The sequence below is a fragment of the Chiloscyllium plagiosum genome, unplaced genomic scaffold (genome assembly GCF_037043375.1).
Source record: "Chiloscyllium plagiosum isolate Xiang-an unplaced genomic scaffold, Cpla_swu_hap1 HiC_scaffold_16, whole genome shotgun sequence".
NCBI lineage: Eukaryota > Metazoa > Chordata > Chondrichthyes > Orectolobiformes > Hemiscylliidae > Chiloscyllium > Chiloscyllium plagiosum.
Window position 1 is genome coordinate 20757847 of NW_028270154.1, and position 19351 is coordinate 20777197.

General features: G+C 40.3%; 1 pseudogene; it reads left to right on the top strand.

Moving 5' to 3' along the window:
• The window catches only part of LOC148147498 (uncharacterized), a 42406-nt pseudogene extending 23504 nt beyond the window's left edge, over positions 1–18902 (top strand).
• Positions 18903–19351: the final 449 nt, after the last annotated feature.

A 19351-nucleotide genomic window follows, 5' to 3' on the forward strand; every position in this document is an offset into this window, starting at 1 on the left:
ACCACTTGGTCTATGAAAGTGGAAATGTCCTGACTGTGACATTTTCTACAAGGAAATTCTTGAGGACATTTTTAAAGATGGTATGCGAATCAATATGATGAAAAGGCCTTGACCTGAGATGTTAACTTTGTCTTTCTCCCCACAGGTGCTGCCATTTGGCAGAATGTCACAAACACCCACCAGCAGGTTTGCGGGTTCAGGATCCTGTAAGAGACCCACTCACAGATTACCTGCCTGACTAATGAGAGACTTTAAGGACAAGAGGTGTGTAGGCAATGGCCTAGCATGACCCCCATGCCCTCACTCCCAACTGAGGTCTACAAATGGCCAGTAATTGACCACTTCTCTCCTGACTGCAGTTTTGAGGCTAGTAGTGGTAGCCGGGGGATGGGTGAGAAAGCCCAACAGGTTAGCCTGTTTGGCCCTCGAATTGTGAAAGGGCAGGAGTGTGTCTTCATCACTGCCCCCTCACCATCGCCTTCCTGACCTCTCCTCTCCTGGGGCCCTCACACTCCTGGTGCTTCCAGCATTTACAGCAACAGCCCTTTCTCAGCACCCATGCCTTTTCCCCTCCTCCACTCTTATATCCATCACAAGATAATGTCAAAATGCAGCAAATGCTGAAATTTGGAAAGAAAGTTCTGGAAGTCCTGAATGGATAACATTTTTCAGAAGCCTGACCCACAACCATGAAGATTGATGTGGAGCACATCCGGACTGATGTCAGCAGCCTGCCTTACAATAAGTGGATAAGGGATGAGACATCTGCCCTCTCTTGGGAAGAAGCCTCACCTTGGAGACTACCCACTCACACCCCCCTTCCAAACCCACAGCAACCTTCATCCTGGCTTCCCAACATCTAGACTCATGCAGACAGGGACATGCTCAGATGTGGCTGCTACTCATTGTGATGACGGAGACTGAGTAAACCAATTGGATTGACTGGTAGCACTCTGAGGTCAGGCTTCCTCTTGAGTAATGGACAGACATCTGCTCGCCAGTCAGTGGCTGATGGGCAAGACTGCTGGTATCCATGGGGATATGTTCCCCTCCGAAAGTCTCAATGCTGGAGCAGGCATCCAGAAAATCTTGCCCTTTCAGCAATTCCAGCATTTTATTTTAGAATTTCAGAATCTGTGTATTTTGAGGGATAAACTTTGGCTAGGAAACAAAGAATAACTCACAGGATGAAACAATGTTGTGGGATCTTTTCTCTACACTTGTAAGGCCAAATAATGACTCACTTCGATGTCTGATCCAAATAGTGAAGCTCCTAGAACGCTGCTGACCACTGAATTGGAACATCAAGCCAGATTTCAGCGGCAGGTCTCTGAAGTGGGACTTGAACCCACAACTGGAGACACTGAGAAAACCCATAATAGTTTTGTTTGTTCTTCTAAAATTGTTTAAGTTAATTTGCATTGTTATGCTGTGGGATCATTAGGCCTGCTTAGGAAATCTTAGCTTAGTTATTTTGTCAAACTCGTGAATCATAGCAACATAATTGTTTTTCATCTAAAATGCAATTGAGGAATGTAAATGGTTGCATTAAAAAAAGTTCATTTCATTTTCAATTCTGAAATGTAGAGCCCATGGTGGAATTATTTTAGATAAATTATGATGCTGGCTGGTGTTTTTTCTTTCTTAATCCCACTTGGCTGTGCAAACTAATTGCAGAATTAACGCTTTTCCCATACTGCCTCCACTTAGGTCATACTGAAGACTTTCTGAATACCTTATTCTCCAAAGTCAGTGCACAGGTTTCACACGCAGATCTGTATACCAGATCCTTACACATGATCCATTAACAGGATCTGTTTACAAGATCCATGTCTGAGATTTATTCACAGGTCTCATACAGAGGATCCAATGGCAGTATCCATTCAAAGGACTGATACACCAAATCCTTAGAATCCATACATTAGATCCATACATCATTGTACTGGATCTCTACAAAGGATCTCTGCACCGGATATCTATGCAGAATCTATGTACAGGATTCATGTAGAGATCTGGGTACAAGTTCTATGTATGCAACCCAAATGAAGTATCCATTATAGGATTCTTTATTCATTCGCAGGAAGAGAGCATCACTGACTGGGCAGCATTTATTGCCCATCCCTAATTGCCCAGAGGGCAGTTAAGAGTCAACTACATTGCAGTGAATCCAGAGTCACATGTGGTCCAGTCCAGCTAAGGACAACAGTTTCCTTCCCTCAAGGGCATTAGTGAATTTTTCCGGCAATTGACAATGGATTCACAGTCATCATTAGACGCTGGATTCCAGATTTTCTTTTCTTGAATTCAAATTCCACTATCTGCCATGGTGGGACTCCAACCCAGGTCCCCAGAACATTATCTGGCTTTCTGAATTAACAGTCCAGGAATAATATCACTCGGCCATCACCTCTCCCCAAGCAATATTCATATACACCACACACAGGATGCACACACAATGCAGGATCTACATGTGGTATCCATGCACAGGATCCATTTGCAATCAAGTGTAGGATCTGAGCATGTGGTCAATATGCAGGATTCAGGACTGCAGTAACCTATTAGATCCATATACAGCATGCAGCATAAGTGATCCTTACATGGGATCAATGCTTCAGATCCATGCATGCATGCACAATTATTTTTCTCCTGTGACAATTCTTAGCCAAACAGCCTACAATTCATGGGTAAATATAATAAATATTACTTTTCAATGAGCAAATACTATACACTATAATTGCAGTACTATTTTTTTTCTTCAGACTTATTCATTTCTGTTATTTACCCAGGTATTTATTTTAAGATTCTGTTGACAGTAATGTAGCAGAACTTTGCATCTCAAATCCAGTTCTGGAATAAAGGACCAGATAATCTCTGCTGGGATGCATTGGTTGAGCTACTCAATTGACACCAAGTCCTCTGGGTTTGAAGTAGTTCACCTAGAGTGCTACTCACCACTGAATTGGAACGAGACTTTAGCACTAGGTCTCTGGAGTGGGACTTGAACCCACAACTGGAGACACTGAGAAAACTCATAATAGCTTTGTTTGTTCTTCTAAAATTGTTTAAGTTAATTTGCATATTTTGTGCTGTGGGACCATTAGCCCTGCTTAGGAAATATTAGCATAGTTATTTTGTCAAGCTCATGAATCATAGCAGCATAATTGTTTTCTATCTAAAATTCAATTGAGGAATGCAAGTGGTTACATAAAAAAAATCATTCATTTCATTTTCAATCCTGAACAATACAGCCCATGGTGGAATTATTTTAGGTAAATTATGATTCTGGCTGATGTTTTTTCTTTCTTAGGGACTCATCCAGATGACAGCAATTCAAGAAGTGTAGTACTCTCTTAGCCCTTCACGAAAATATCTGTTGCTCAACTGTTTAGAATATAAGTGGAACCTATGACTTCTGATCAGTAGTAAATCATTGCTTCCCACTGACAGTAGGGTCTTCTCTGAAAAATTCTGAGAGCTGGGAATTTGGAAGCATTATAATTTAACCTATCTGTGCATTGTCAAATACTGTTTTTGATTAGGACTCCCCAATGCATTGTTGCGGTTGGGTTTAACACATCCTGTACAGCAATGGAGATATAAGAGCTGGAAATTCGGCTTGTGTACTTGCCTCCCCAATGCTGCACCTTTTCCACCTTGTGGCTTTATAATGGCTCGTTTCAGGGGTTAGTTTACCCTCTGCACCCCCGTCCCTTCAAAATCTCTGGCACCTCCTGTGCAATATTAGATTCTATTATTAAAAAATATAATAGCAGAGCACTTGGAAAAACACCATAAAATCAAGCAGAGTCAACACAATTTCATAAATGGGAAATCATAGCTGACAAATGTATTAGAATTTTTTGAGGAGGTAACAAGCATGCTAGATAAAAGGGAAACAGTGGATGTAATATTTTAAATATCCAGAAAATGGTGCATTACTACATATTAGGCTGTTTAATAAGATAAGAGCCTGGCATGGGCAGCACGGTGGCACAGTGGTTAGCACTGCTGCCTCACAGCGCCAGAGATCCGGGTTCAATTCCCGCCTCAGGCGACTGACTGTGTGGAGTTTGCACATTCTCCCTGTGTCTGTGTGGGTTTGCTCCTGTTTCCTCCCGCAGTCCAAAAATGTGCAGGTCAGGTGAATTGGCCATGCTGATTTGCCCATAGTGTTAGGGGCTGGGGTAAATGTGGGGGAGTGGGTCTGGGTGGGTTGTGCTTCGGTGGGTCGGTGTGGACTTGTTGGGCCGAAGGACTTGTTTCCACACTGTAAGTAATCTAAAAAAAAAGCCATGGTGCTGGAGATAAAATAGTAACATAGATGAGGATAATACATGTTAATTACTTGGTTAAGGAAAGTAGATGTACTGTTGCAAAGTTTAATGCTAACACAACAAATAGGGAAGACAGAGGCTGATGGGTCCTCCATTTTGACTTTTTCTTACCTCCAGTTGTGTATATTGTTTTTACAATTTTGCTTCCAGACAGCACTGACTTTTATTCTGATATTAATCCTCAATCTGGACCAATGCTTCGCTTCTTTATCACCATCACTACCACACCCTTTGCTATTTGCTTCATGATCTCTAATCTCCATCTATCCTTTCCCTCACTTTCCTTTTTCTTCCATTTGCCCCTCCTCAGTTTTTGTGTGGTATAAAGCCCATTGCATTCTACCTCTCTTCTGTTCTGAACAAGAGTCATATTAGATTTGAAACATGAAGTCTCTTACACTCCACACAGTTGCAACCAGGCCTACTGTGTTTCTCTGTGTCTTCTGAATCCATTAAAGGATCCCAGTGCAAAATAGTTGATCGAGTCAGTGGGAATTATGAATTCTCATCAAGTCTTTAGAAATGAGAGTTGTGTACACCTTAAGAACTACTTATGTCCATTACTTAAATTTTAGTGTCAATCTGATTTTTTATTGAAAAATACTTTGGCTGCAACAGAAATCCTTCAATTTCCATGCAAGTTGTTACCATAATACATGGAGCTTGCAATCACTTTTGAGATTGATGGGAATGGATCTAAAATAAATCAATTGAATTCAAATAACAATATTTTGAAAGCAATTGGGAGTTATAAAGAGAATTTCTTTTTTATGCCTAAGACACGTAACTGACTGGATGTCTGGAATCACTCACTTGACAATGTCACAAATGGATTTCATTATCTTGAGCACAAATATCGACTATAGAAATGAAAATATATGATGTTGTATTCATGGTGAGATATTAAATACGCAAATCCTAGAACTCGGGCAAACTGCTCATCTGCTTACATTTAACTTCCACAAAAAAGCAGGACCAGCAGATTTGTGAAAGCCCAATAATACTGGACTGAATGTTAAAGATTGATACATAGGCACCTATCTCCCAACTCATTGTGATGAAACCTTCTTAAATTGTGACAATGGAAACCTAAGGTTGTGCCCAAAATGTAAGTTGAATATAGAACATTTAAAAGATTGAGTCCAATGTAATGGAGCTGGGGCCATTAAATGGAAAAGGGACCCAAGCAAAGTTGCAAGACTACAAGAATTGAACCAGATGATTATAATTTGATAACACCCTGGTGTGTCCCAATGACTCATCATCTTTGTCATGCTCCATTTACCTGGTGGAAGTTCATTGCCAGCAATTGCTTTGATATGAGCAATTTTTTTGACAAAGGAAATTAATTGTTTAGTAAGTATTTTGTCAGGAGAACGTCTGTGAAATTCAAGTCATAAAAGTAAAGTATACTGCTATTCTCTATTTTCAGTTATTTTAATGGCATTTAAACACATCAATGTTAAGTCCCTTTAAAAATAAATGCACAAAGGAAACAATGGAAACATTATTGTGAAACCTTTCAATAGGTTCCAGCAGTGAATGGATTGCACAATGCCATTAAATCTATCAAACATTTCTAATGATGTGAATTTAATTTTGGAGATTTACAAAGGAGTAACGTAGACTACATTGCACTTTTATTACATTGTGTGACTGCCACTTCAATATTGAATCCATAAGGTTTCACTATTGTAGGAACATGGAGTCATGAAGTCCTACAGCAAGGAAACAGGCCCTTTGTCCCAAACTGGTCCATGCTGACCAAAATGTCTGTCCACACTAACCCCATTTCCCTGCACTTGGCCCATATCCTTCTAATCCTTTCCTATCTATGTATTTGTTCAAATGCCTTTTAAATGTTGTTAGTGCACCTGCCTCAATCACTTCCATTGGCAGCTCATTCCATATGTCTGTGTAAAAAAGTTACTTGTCAGGTTCCCTTTTATTTTTTCCCTTCTAACCTTAAACTGATGCCCTCTGGTCCTCGATTCCCCAACCTTGGGAAAAAGACTGAGCACATTCACCCTATCCATGCCTCTCATGGTCTTATACACCTCTAAAAGGTACCCCTCAGTCTCCTATGCTCTGAAGAAAAAATTCCTAGCTTGTCCAACCTCTCCCTATAACTCAGACCATTGAGTCCAGGCAACATCCTTGCAAATTTCTTCTGCACTCTTTCCAGTTTAATAACATCCTTCCTATAACAAGGCGACCAAATTTGAACACAATATTCCAAGGTAGGTAAAAACAATGACTGCAGATGCTGGAAACCAGATTCTGGATTAATGGTGCTGGAAGAGTACAGCAGTTCAGGCAGCATCCAAGGAGCAGCGAAATCGACGTTTCGGGCAAAAGCCCTTCATCAGGAATACTCCAAGTCCAGCCTCACCAACTTTCTGTATAACTGCAAAATAACTTCCCAACTTCTATACTCAACGCCCTGACTGATGATGGCCAGTGTGTCAAAAACCTTCTTCACTACCCTGTCTATCCATGACTCCACTTTCAGAGAACTGTAAACCTGAACTCCATGATCTCTCTGTTACTCTACACTCCTTCAAGCCCACCATTCACCATGAATTTCTTGCCTTGATTTGACTTTCCAAAATGCAATGCCTCACACATCTATATTAAACTTAATTTGCTGTTTCTCGGTCCACTTCCCTAGCTGATCAAAGTTCTGCTGCAATTTCCGATAACCTTCCTCACTGTCCACGATGCCACCTTTTTTCGTGTCATCAGCGAACTTACTAATCATGCCTTGTACATTATCATCCAAATCATTGGTATAGATAACAAATAGCAATGGGCCCAGCAATGAGCCCTGAAGCAGTCACAGGCTTCCAGTCCAACAAGCATCCTTCAACTATTACTCTCTGCTTCCTACCATCAAGCCAATTTTGTATCCAATTTGCCAGAACCCCACCCCCACCTTACCATGCAATCTAACTTTCTAGAGCAGTCTACCTTGTGTAACCTTCTCAAATACCTTACTGAAATCCATGTAGACTATATCTACCACCCTGCCCTCATCAAATTTCCTGACCACTTCAACAAAGAACACTAACAAAATTGTCAGGCATCATCTCCCACACACAAAGCCATGTTGACTGCTCCTAAGCAAACTCTGTCTTTCCAATACATGTATACCTCATCTCTCAGAATCCTCTCAAGTAACGTACCCACCACAGATATTAAGATTACTGGTCTATAGTTCCCCAGCTTTTCTTTGCAGCACTTCTTGAATAATGGCACAACATTTGCTACCCTCCCGTCTTCTCAGACCTCACTTGTGGATAATGATGATGCAAAAATATTAGCCAGAGCCCCCGCAATACAAAGTATTTCAGACCATCTAGAGTAGTGGTCAGTATTTAGTCCTATATATTACACACTTATCCCACTCCTCCACTGGTCACAGCTCATTGTAACTTTATCTAGGTTAGTGATATGATTAATGAAAAGGGTCTTAGGTTATGTTAGATTCAGTAATAATCAGAAGACAATTGTGTTTCTTTTGACAGTAAACAATAGCTGGTTTATTACCAAGACAAAGTTACTCAAACAAAGTTGCAAAGGTTATCAACAAACAGGTTGGATTATGCAAATATATACACATATATATCTGCTCTTTCTCAGAGGAAATAAGACATAAGAAAAATAAAAATATGAAAATTCTGCAATGTTAGATTTATTATACCTTGTCTGAGTGATAGTTAAACTCATGTAAAAATGATATCTCATGGATTGTCCCAATGGTATTCTAATCCTGAAATTATTCTATACATATACACAAACTGCTGGCTTTGGGTTTTCTTCCTTGAACTGTTTATCATCTCCTGAATTCACTTTGCTTCAGATAATGGAGTTGATTCCAAGAAAATCCTTGCTAGGATCTCTCCCCTCATGACAAGGATGACTTTTGATGGGTTTTTACTCACACACTTTGATGAGAGGAGTGAAAGAAAGAGGGCTAGAATCTATTACCCTTCAGGAAGATCAGAGTCTCAGCTCAAAATGCACTTGTCTTTTTTAACTCAAAAACAGGGTCATGTGACCTCTATCTGCAAGTTTTCCAAATTGTTTGACTCTATCTGAGCTCTCTGCTCCTTTAATTTTGATATTGATGTACCCAATGCCTTTACCTTACCTATGTGTCTTTTGTTTAAAGGTTCCTGATATAATTATAAAAGTTTACATCATAATTTAATAATTAATATTTTGATTGTGTTTTAACTGTAGATATATGAACATTATAAATGCAAATACACTCAATGTTTAGCTCACATTAACAATTACTTTGAGATATTCCTGGTCTTCCGAAATCACAAGGATCTATATTTAACTCTTTACTCCAGCTGTCACTAAACTGGGGCATTCATAAATAAGAACATTTTATAATTGAAAAGAACTGATTAATCAATTTTCTTTTTGTAGATCATATGATTAGTGTCTCTGAAGTATATTGGCACAACGTTCCTAAAGAACCTACATTGGGTGAATGTCCAATGTCCTTTTTTGCTTGGATCAGACTTCTGAAGGAATATGGTGAAAAATAAATGAGAAGATATTGATAAATTATTGAAGGTTTATGCGAATGTTACAACATTGATAAAGAAGACCTAATAGGTGCAGAGTACATAGATTTTCAGAAGGCTTTAGATAAAGTCTCCTACAGCAGTATGTTGGAAAAATTAAAGCATATAGAATAGGAGGTAACATCCCAGGTATACCTAAAAATGAGGTGTCGACTCAAGTGAAGTGACCAAATAGGACTACTTGTGTGCGAAAGAGTATAAGTAGCAATTGATAGACAGTTAAGCAATCCCACAATCAATAGATCAGAGCTAAACTCTACAATGCTGCCACATCCATCGTGAATGGTGGTAGACAATTAAATAATTGGCTGGGGAAGAGGTTTGACAAATGCCTCATCCTCAATAATGGAACAGCCCAGCACATCAGTGCTAAAGATAAGGTTAAAGCATTTGCATGTATCTTCAGCCAGAAGTGCCAAATGGATGATCCACCTTGGCCTTCTCCAATGGTCTACAGCACTGCAGATGCCAGTCTTCAACCAATTCAATTCACTTCATGTATCAAAAGATGGTGGAACCATTGGATCCTATAAAAGAGTATGGACCCTGACAATATTCCAGAAATAGTACTGAAGGCATCTGCTCCAAAATTTACCACTCCCCAAGATGAGCTCTTCCAGTACACTTACAACACTGGCATCCACCTGACAATGTGGGAAATTGTCTGGATACATCTGTACATTAAAAAAAAAGCAGGACAGTTCCGACCCTGATGAAGAGCTTATGGTTCAAACGTCGACTCTATTGCTGCTTGGATGATGCCTGACCAGCTGTGCTTTTCCAGCACCACACATTTTGAGTCTACTCTTGATTATCAGTAAAGTGATGGAAGGTTTCATTAATAGTGCTGTCAAGCACTTCCTGTTCAGCAATAACCTGCTCAGTGACTGAAAAAAAGACAAAAGAACTGTAGATGTTGGAAAACAGAAAGACAACCATAAATTGCTGAAAATTTCAGCAAGATTGGTAGCACTTGTGGAGAGAATTCAGAGTTAAAGTTTCAGGTCCAATGACCCTTCTGCAGAACTTCTCTATTAATCTATTGTATATGGCATTGTTCTGGCTTGATGAATACACTGACACATAACATATACCTATATTTATTTCTTCGGGTTTTCTATGTCCCTCACCAACCCAGGTTCTCTGGCTTTGGTTCCCCTACCTTTCATCGTGATTAATGTGTACCAGCCTCTAATTGGAAAAGTCTCCTCCCAAAATGAAACCAACTAGTTGATGTTAGCTTTTCTGGAAATTGTAGGTTCCTTTTTATTCCATCTCATTATATTAAACATCACTCTTTTCCAAGTTGGACATGCTCTTTCTGACTGGTCCTCATGCTTCTGTAGTACTATTACACTAAGCCACTAGATCGTTGACATTTTGACAGGAGAATCTGTATTTACTTCAGAAACATTGTTTGTTGAAGTAGCATTTTGTTTTATACTGTGTGCAAAAAGTAAAAAATTACATTCATCTACTCAAACAAGTCCACAGTTCTGTGAGGTCCCATTGTTGAAATAAAGCGAATACCTCAGTATTATAAAATCATATTTGTAGAGAGAAACTAATTTTTCCAGCTAAAATGAAACAATCCATCACTGCTTCAGAATAGGTGACTAGGAGTATGAATGAATCTGCATTAGACTGCCTGCAACATATCCTCATTGTGCTCACTAACTTGCTACCCATATACATAGAACATAGAACATAGAACATAGAAGAATACAGCGCAGTACAGGCCCTTGGGCCCTCGATGTTGCGCCGATCCAAGCCCACCTAAACTACACTAACCCACTATCCTCCATATACCTATCCAATGCCCTCTTAAATGCCCATAAAGAGGGAGAGTCCACCACTGTTACTGGCAGGGCATTCCATGAACTAACGACTCGCTGAGTGAAGAACCTACCCCTAACATCAGTCCTATATCTACCCCCCCTTAATTTAAAGCTATGCCCCCTTGTAATACCCGACTCCATACGCGGGAAAAGGTTCATACTGTCTACCCTATCTAACCCCCTAATCATCTTGTACACCTCAATCAAGTCACCCCTAAACCTTCTTTTCTCTAGTGAAAACAGCCCCAAGTGCCTCAGTCTTTCCTCATACGATTTTCCTTCCATACCAGGCAACATCCTCTAAAACAACCATGTGGATATGAAAACATATTGTTTAGATGTTACATATGCTCTGAAGTACAATGCACTGCTATTATATAAACAGTGAATGTTTATAAGCAGTTACACAAGCCAACTGAAAACAAGTTTAGACCAATGGCTTGACCAGTAAATCGCGTGTAGAACTAAAGCACAAAAGTGAGGAATGCCTTGGATTGAAACCACTTTCTGCCTCAGTGGCAGAGACCAATTAAACTCAGGCTTACAAAAGGAGAGATTAATCAACCAGGTATATGTGACTGATCTAGGAACTCATTTTTGGAAGGACATGTCTTTGAATATTCTGTAAGTAGAGGGTTAAGATCAAATCTAACACCTTGCGTGATAAATAAAGTCTTTTAGCATTTACTCTATATACTCACACTCCTTGAAGTACAGGAAGGGTACCAATTCTTCTGTACCCTTTCACACCTCCATCATTGATTATTAGTTCTGAACCGAGATCATAAATCACCATTTTAACAGAAGAATGAGGGATTTAAAAGGAAAGGAAAGTTTTGAGGAATCGGAATGACTGATAGACTTGACTGAAGAAATGGCAAACTTTTTTCAAAGATGGAGCCCTTTCTTTTATAGAAATGGTCCTAAATGTATATTTTATTATTTGTTCCAACTCCTGAGAAACTTTTCATTTACCTCAGTCTTCATCTTCCAATTCTTCATTACAGAGATAAGAGACTGTTAATGCTATCAAAGAACAATTTATTTGCATGAAAGTCTAAAGCTATTAAACTACGCATACTTTTACATAAGAGAAATTGACAATTAACACAAAATGCGCCATTATCTATGATATCCACAGGAAATATTCAAAAGCAGAGTGTACATACTGCTTATATTATTGTCATCTCAAACAAGACAGTCAATTTTATGTCATGACTAGCGAGGGACCAGTAAGTATACTTTTAAGGCAGACAGAAGGTGAAATCCAAAAGATTTATTAAGGAAATAAAACCACAAGCTTTCATGGTTTTTAACAAGCAACACTTTACCATACAACAGTAAATACAATTTTATGTAAAACTTATTTCTAACTCCCAGAGTTAACATTTGGCCTGTATAAATAGAGATCAAACGCCAAACAGTGCACATCAAATAATACAGGTAATGCCCGCTTTTGGATGTTCGCTTTATGCAATTTTGCTTTTACGAAAGACTTACATTAGTACCTGTTTTCGCGAATCTGAGGAGAATTTTTGCTTTTACAAAAACCAACAATACTTTTCCCCCTATTAAATCACACACCTTCGCTTTACGCAATTTCCGGCTTACCAAAGGTTTCCTGGGAGCGCTCTACTTTTGTATGGGAGGGGGCTGCCTATAAATGCAATTAAGATAGGTCTCATAGATTTTCAGCAATTACCCCCAGACGTTAGTGACATGGTAGCTTATTGAATCTCATTTAACTTCACAAGGGATTGAAATTTACCACTTTGCAGATCAGGTCTTGCAACTCTTCCTAAAGGCGAAGGTGAGGATGCAGATGCTGGAGACTAAAGTCGAGAATGTGACGCTGGAAAAGTACAAGGTCAGACAGCATCTGAGGAGCAGGGGAATCGACATTTGGGGCAAAAGCCCTTCATCAGGAAATTCATCAGTGTTGACTCTGTGGTATCGCATCTCTGGAAGGATGTATTGTCTCTTGACACTTTAGAGCTCAAATGATCATATTGTAATATGATGGAAAAAATGTTAAATAATGTAAAGAGTTTTCATAAACTTGGATCATGTTCTCTTGGGAGGGTTAGAATGATAAAAGGATTGAACAGAATAAATGTAGAGAAGCCATTTCTTCTGATGGTGAGTTCTTGATGAAGGGAATCATAATCTTAAAATTAGTGCTTCGGTCACTTGGGAAAGAAATCATGAAACTTTCTTTTACACAAAGTGTAGTAGCAACCTAAAATTCTTACCCCAAAATATTTTTGAATAATGGAACAGCTGAAACTTTCAAGACAGAGATTGAATTATTTCTATTAGATATATATGTTCTATGTGTCAATTACAAAATTAGCATTGAGCTTCAAATCCTCTATGATCTATTTCATGCAGAAATTAGCTTGAAGCACTGAAAAGGCTACATCTGTTTTTATGTTCTTATATACTTCAAGAGTCACAGCCAAATGGAGAGGGCACCTTGACCTCACAGTGACACCAGATAATTCAGGCATCAATTTAACAAAACAATTTCATGGCCATCATCATCAATCCAAATGGAAATACAAGGAGAAACACTTTTTGTACTCTGTCATAGAGGATAATGTCAACACAATCAATAGAACACAGAATAATAAAGGATTACCAAAGACAAGAAGAATTGAGTGGGGATTAAATTAGATTAAGAGGATTATTGCAAACATTTAAGGAAATTCCATAATTGATTTGTGATGACCATTAAATGTATCAACCTGATTATGTAGGGATTGATAACTGGGTAATATAAAGCAGTAAGACATCGGCACAGAAATAGACCCTTCAGCCCATCATGCCTCCTCTCCGATTCAATAAAATCATGGCTCTTCAGTATCAATTTCTTGTCTTCTCCTCAGAACCTTGGCTCCCTTACTGATTAAAAATCTGTCTATTTCAGCCTCAAAAATCCTTAATGACCCAGCCTCATCAGATTTGTGTGGTAAAGAGAATCACAGATTCATTACCCTCTTCATTTCAGTCTTAAATGGGAGTCCTGTTATTCTGAGATTATGCTCCCCGTCCTAACATTTTGGATAAAGGGAAACAACCCCTCACTACCCATAATATCAGATACCTGAGAATCTTACATTCTTCAGTAAGGCTGCCTCACATTCTTCTAAAATCCAATGAGACAAGTTTAAATACTCAACCTCTCCTCCCAGAATCAACTTAGTGAACCTTCTCTGGACTGCCTCCAATGTCAGTACATCTTTCCTTGGATAAGAGGACCAAAACTGTTCATAGATTAGATGTGCTCTAACTAATACCTGGGATAGATTTAGTAAGACCTCCCTATTTTTATCCTCTATTTCCTTTGCAATTGCCTTCACTATTACCCAATGAACGTCTATGCTAGTTTTTATTTTGTGATTCCTGCATGAGGACCCTTAAATCCCTATGTGCTCCAGGTTTCAGCAGTCTTTCACCATGAAACCCTGTCCAGCTACTCGACTCATCCTTCTAAAGTGCATAATGTCCCATTGTCCCATACTATATTCCATCTGTCAAGTTTCTGCCCAGTTGTGTCTTTATCACTTCGCACACTGTTTAACTCTCACTACCCCCTTTCATACCTATTCTTGTTATCCATCTGCAAACTGGGTGATGGGACCTTTAATCTTCCTTATCCTATGACGTGGAGGTGCCATGTTGGACCGGGATGGGCAAGATTAGAAGTCACCTGACACTAGGTTATAGTTCGACATGTTTGCTTGAAATCACAAGGTTTTGAAGCGCTTCACTTTCATCAGGTGAAATGAAGAGAAGCACACAGGCACAGAATTTATAGGCCGAGAGATCAAAAGATTATACAAATGGTGTGAATGGAATGTTGACAGGCTGAATAACAAGCCTCTGCAAGTGATCAAAAGTGTAAGTAAAGTGTCAACAACTGCGTAGCAAGTGAAGGAATGACCTATGATCTGATTAATTGAGGCAGAGAGATTTAAAAACAAAATTAAAATAAAATGGTGCTGGGGACACACCAAATGGTTGGAATAATATGATAGATATAAGAGTCACAGATGTGGAGGAACATGACTGATACCTACCGACACTGAAAAATACCCTCATAAGAGAGGGATATAATACTTAACTCATCAATCGCCAGTTCCAATGTGCCACAGCGAAAAACCGCAACCACCTCCTCAGAAGACAGACACAGGACAAAGACTGAAAGAGCACTCTTCATCATCCAGTATTTCCCTGGAGTGGAGATACTGCGCCATATTCTTCACAGCCTTCAACACGTCATTGATGAGGATGACCATCTTGCCAAGATCATTGCTATGCCTCCACTTCTCACCTTCTAACATCCACCAAACCATCATTCGCAGCAAACCGCCCAGCCTTCTGGACAACATTGACCACAACGCAACACAACCCTGCCACAGCAACCTCTGCAACACATGGCAGATCATCGACATGGATGCTACCATCACACATGGGTACACCACCCACCAAGTACACAGCAGATACTCATGTGACTCAGCCAATATTGTCTACCTCATACACTGTTGGTTCGGATGCCCCGAGGCATGGTATATTGGTGAGACCGAGCATACACTACAATAACAGATGAATGGACACCGCACAACAATCACCAGACTAGAATTTTCCCTCCCAGTCAGGGAGCACTTCAGCAACCAAGGAGATTCTGCCTCCGATTTTCAGGTAAGCATCCTTCAAGACAGCCTTTGAGATACATAACAATACAGAAATTGATAGCCAAGTTTCATTCCCATGAAGACAGCCTCAACCGTGATCCTGAGTTCATGTCACACTACATGTAACCCACCACACTGTTCTGTATCAGTAAAATCTCCTTACTGTCCAGTTTTGACACCATTACTGTGTTTATTTGTGATGATCTCTCTACCTTAGTCAGTTTGTAGTTTTGGATTGCTTGTTACTTTGGTTAAACCATTGGCATTTGACTCTTATACCTATCATGTAATTACAACCATTTGGTTTGTCTCCAGCACCATCTGATTTTTAACCTTCTGTGATTATCTCTCTCCCTCAATTAATTATTCATTCCTTCACTTGCTATTCAGCTGTTGACACTTCACTCACATGGAGATCATACTTTTGATCATCTGCAGAGATTTGTTATTCAGCCTGTCAACACTCCATTCACACCATTTGTATGTTCCTTTGATCTGTCTGCCTGTAAAGTTTGAGCCTGTGTGCTTCTTTTCACTTCACTTGATGAAGGAGCAGCACTTTGAAAGATTGTGATTTCAAATAAATCTGTTGGACTATAACCTGGTTTCATGTGACTTCTGACCTTCATTATCCTTAACATAAACATATTTCATAAAATAGTTGTTGCCTTAGTACTGATCTCTGTAGCTCTCTACTAGTTACAGGTTACCATCCTGAAAACATCCCCCTTGTCCCACCTGCTGAATCAATCCTCTATCCATCCTGATATACTACCCAAAACCATGGGCTCTTTCTTAGCCTAATATAAATTATTGAATATGATTTGGAAATACATATATATTGCATCTATTAGGTTATCTTTATCTAACCCGCTTGTTATACCCTCAAAGAATTCTAATAAATTGGTCAAGCAAATTTCTGTTTCATGAAGCCATGTTGACTCTGCTTTGTTATATTATGCATTTCTAACTGATTTGCTATTGCACCCTTTATAATACAACCTTCCCAACTTTCCCAAAGATAGATATTCAGTTAACTGCTCAAATAAAGGTAAATTACTGTGGGTCCTGGAAACCTGAAACAAACTCAGAGAATGCTAAAGAAACTCAATTGGTCTGGCGACATCTCTGGAGAGAGAAACAGAACTAATGTTTTGAGTCCAGGATGACTTATTCATCAGAACTGATTCAGGCAAATGGGGACAATTCCATCAAACTCCTGACTTGTAGAGAGTGGTCAAGTTTTGAGGAGTCAGGTGGCTCACTGCAAGTTTCCTCGTCTTTGACCTGCTCTTGTAGCCAAAGTACTTATGATTAATCCAGTTCAGTTTCTGGTCAATCTAACCACGAGGTGGAGTGGGGGGTGGGGGTGCTCAGTGATGGTGATGCCATTGAATGTCAAAGGACAGTAGTTAGATTCTCTCTTGTTGAAGATGGTCATTGCCAGGCACTTGTGTGGTAAAAATGTTATGTGCCACTTGTCCAGCCATGCCTGGATATTGTACAGGTCTTGATCCATGTGGGCATGGATTTCTTCAGTATCTGAGGATTTACAAATATTACTGAACACTGTGTGCTGATTGGTGAACATCCCCATTTCTGACCTAATGGTGGAGGGAGGGTCATTAATGGTTGGGTGTAGAACACTACCCTGAGGAACCCCTGCAGAGATGTCCTGGAACTGAGATGACTGACCTCTAACAACCACAATCATCCTCCTGTGTGCCAGATATGACTCCAATCAGCAGAGACTTTCCCCCGACTCCTTTTGACTCCAGTTTTGTTCGGGCTCCTTGATGCCACACTCTGTCAAGTCCATGCTTGGTGTCAAGTGTCGTCAATCTCACCTCACCCCTGGAGTTCAACTCTTTTGTTCATATTTAAACACAGGTTGTAATGAGGTCAGTGGCCCTGGCAGAATCCACACTGTCAGTGGACAGGTTATTGCTGAGCAGTTGTTGCTTGATAACACTGTTAATGAGGAGAAAGTGAGGTCTGCAGATGCTGGAGATCAGAGCTGGAAATGTGTTGCTGGAAAAGCGCAGCAGGTCAGACAGCATCCAGGGAACAGGAGAATCGACGTTTCGGGCATAAGCCCTTCTTCAGGCCATTCCTGAAGAAGGGCTTATGCCCGAAACGTCGATTCTCCTGTTCCCTGGATGCTGCCTGACCTGCTGCGCTTTTCCAGCAACACATTTCCAACACTGTTAATGATACCTCCCATCACTTTACTGATGATCAACAATAAACTGATGGCGCAGTAGCTGGTTGGGTTGGAATTGTCCTGCTCACATTGTAAGAGGACATAACTGGACAATTTTCTACATTGTCAGCTAAAGTTCAGTGACATAGTTGTTTTGGAACAGCTTGATGATAGGTGCGGCATTTTCTAAAGCCTTCAATATTAATCTCAAAATGTTGTCAGGGCCCATAGACTGTGCAATTTGCATTTCTTCCAGACATTTTTTGATATCACGTGGAGTAAACTGAACTGGTTGAAGACTGCCACCTATGATATTGGATTCTCTGGAGGATCATCCACTTGGCATTTCTGGCTGAAGTTTGTTGCAAATACTTCAGCCTTATCTTTTGCCTCAATGTGCTAGGCTTCCCTATCACTGAGGATGGCCATATTTATGAAGTCTCTTCCTCTAGTGAGGTTTTAATTGGCCACAACCATTTACAACTGGATGTGGCAGGATTGTAAAAATTACATACAATCGTTTGTTTGTGGAAATGCTTAGTGCTGTCTACCACCTGTTGCTGGAGCTGTCTGGCATGATTGACACCCCATTTTCAGGTATACCTGGCACTGCTCCTGGTTGAGCCCTTGGCTTGATGGTAATAGTAGACTGGGGGCTTGCTGGGCCATGAAGTTACAAGTTGCATTTGAATACAATTCAGCTGCCGCTGATGCCCACCACATTTCATCGATTGCAAATTTTGTGTTGCTGGACCTGTTTGAAGTTTATCCCATTTGGTACAGTGACACAAAATGATGAAGGGCATCCTTAATGTGAAGATAGAACTTTGCCTCCACAAAGGCTGTGAGGTGCTCACTCCTATCAATACTGTCATGGACAGATGCAGCTGGGAGGCAGATTGGTGAGGACAAAATCAAGTTATGGACATCCTTTTGTTGGTTTCCTCAATCCCCGTCCAGCAGCAATGTCTTTAGGTTGGTGTGATTTTCTGTTGTCAGCAGCAGGAAAACCGGGAGCTTGGACCAGGGGCCTGTCGGGAAAGGTGAGTCACTGATTTAAATCTTTAAGCAGCCGCAGTACCTCAGAGAGCAGGCGTTTCTGGGAAAGGAGGGACTTTTTTCCCCTCAACTATATAAGTGAGTGTTTTCTAAACCTGATATCCTACCCTTGTAGGGCCTCCCACCCATCCACCTCCAATAACCTTAAAGACCAGGGAGACATCAAGTAAGCTTTTCTTTATTTTTACTTTCTGATAAGGGGACGAGCAGGGATGGCAGTGTAGGGAGAGGAATGTTCCTCCTGCATGATGTTTGAAGTGAGGGATGCCATTGGTGTCCCATCCAAGTACATCTGCAGGAAATGCACCCAACTCTTGCTCCCCCAAGACCACATTAGGGAACTGGAACAGGAGCTGGAAAAACTTCGGATCATTCAGGAGGCAGAGGCTGTGATAGATAAGAGTTACAGGGAAGTTGTTACTCCTAGGCATAAAGAAAGCTGGGTAACTGTTAAAAGGGGGAAAAAAACAGTCAGTGCAGGGATCCCCTGTGGTCATTCCCCTGAAAGAGAGGTGTACCGTTTTGGATGCTGTTGGGGGGGAATGACTTACCAGGGGCATGCACTGGGATGCAGGTCTCTGGCACAGAGTCTGTCCTTGTTGCACAGAAGGGAAGGGGG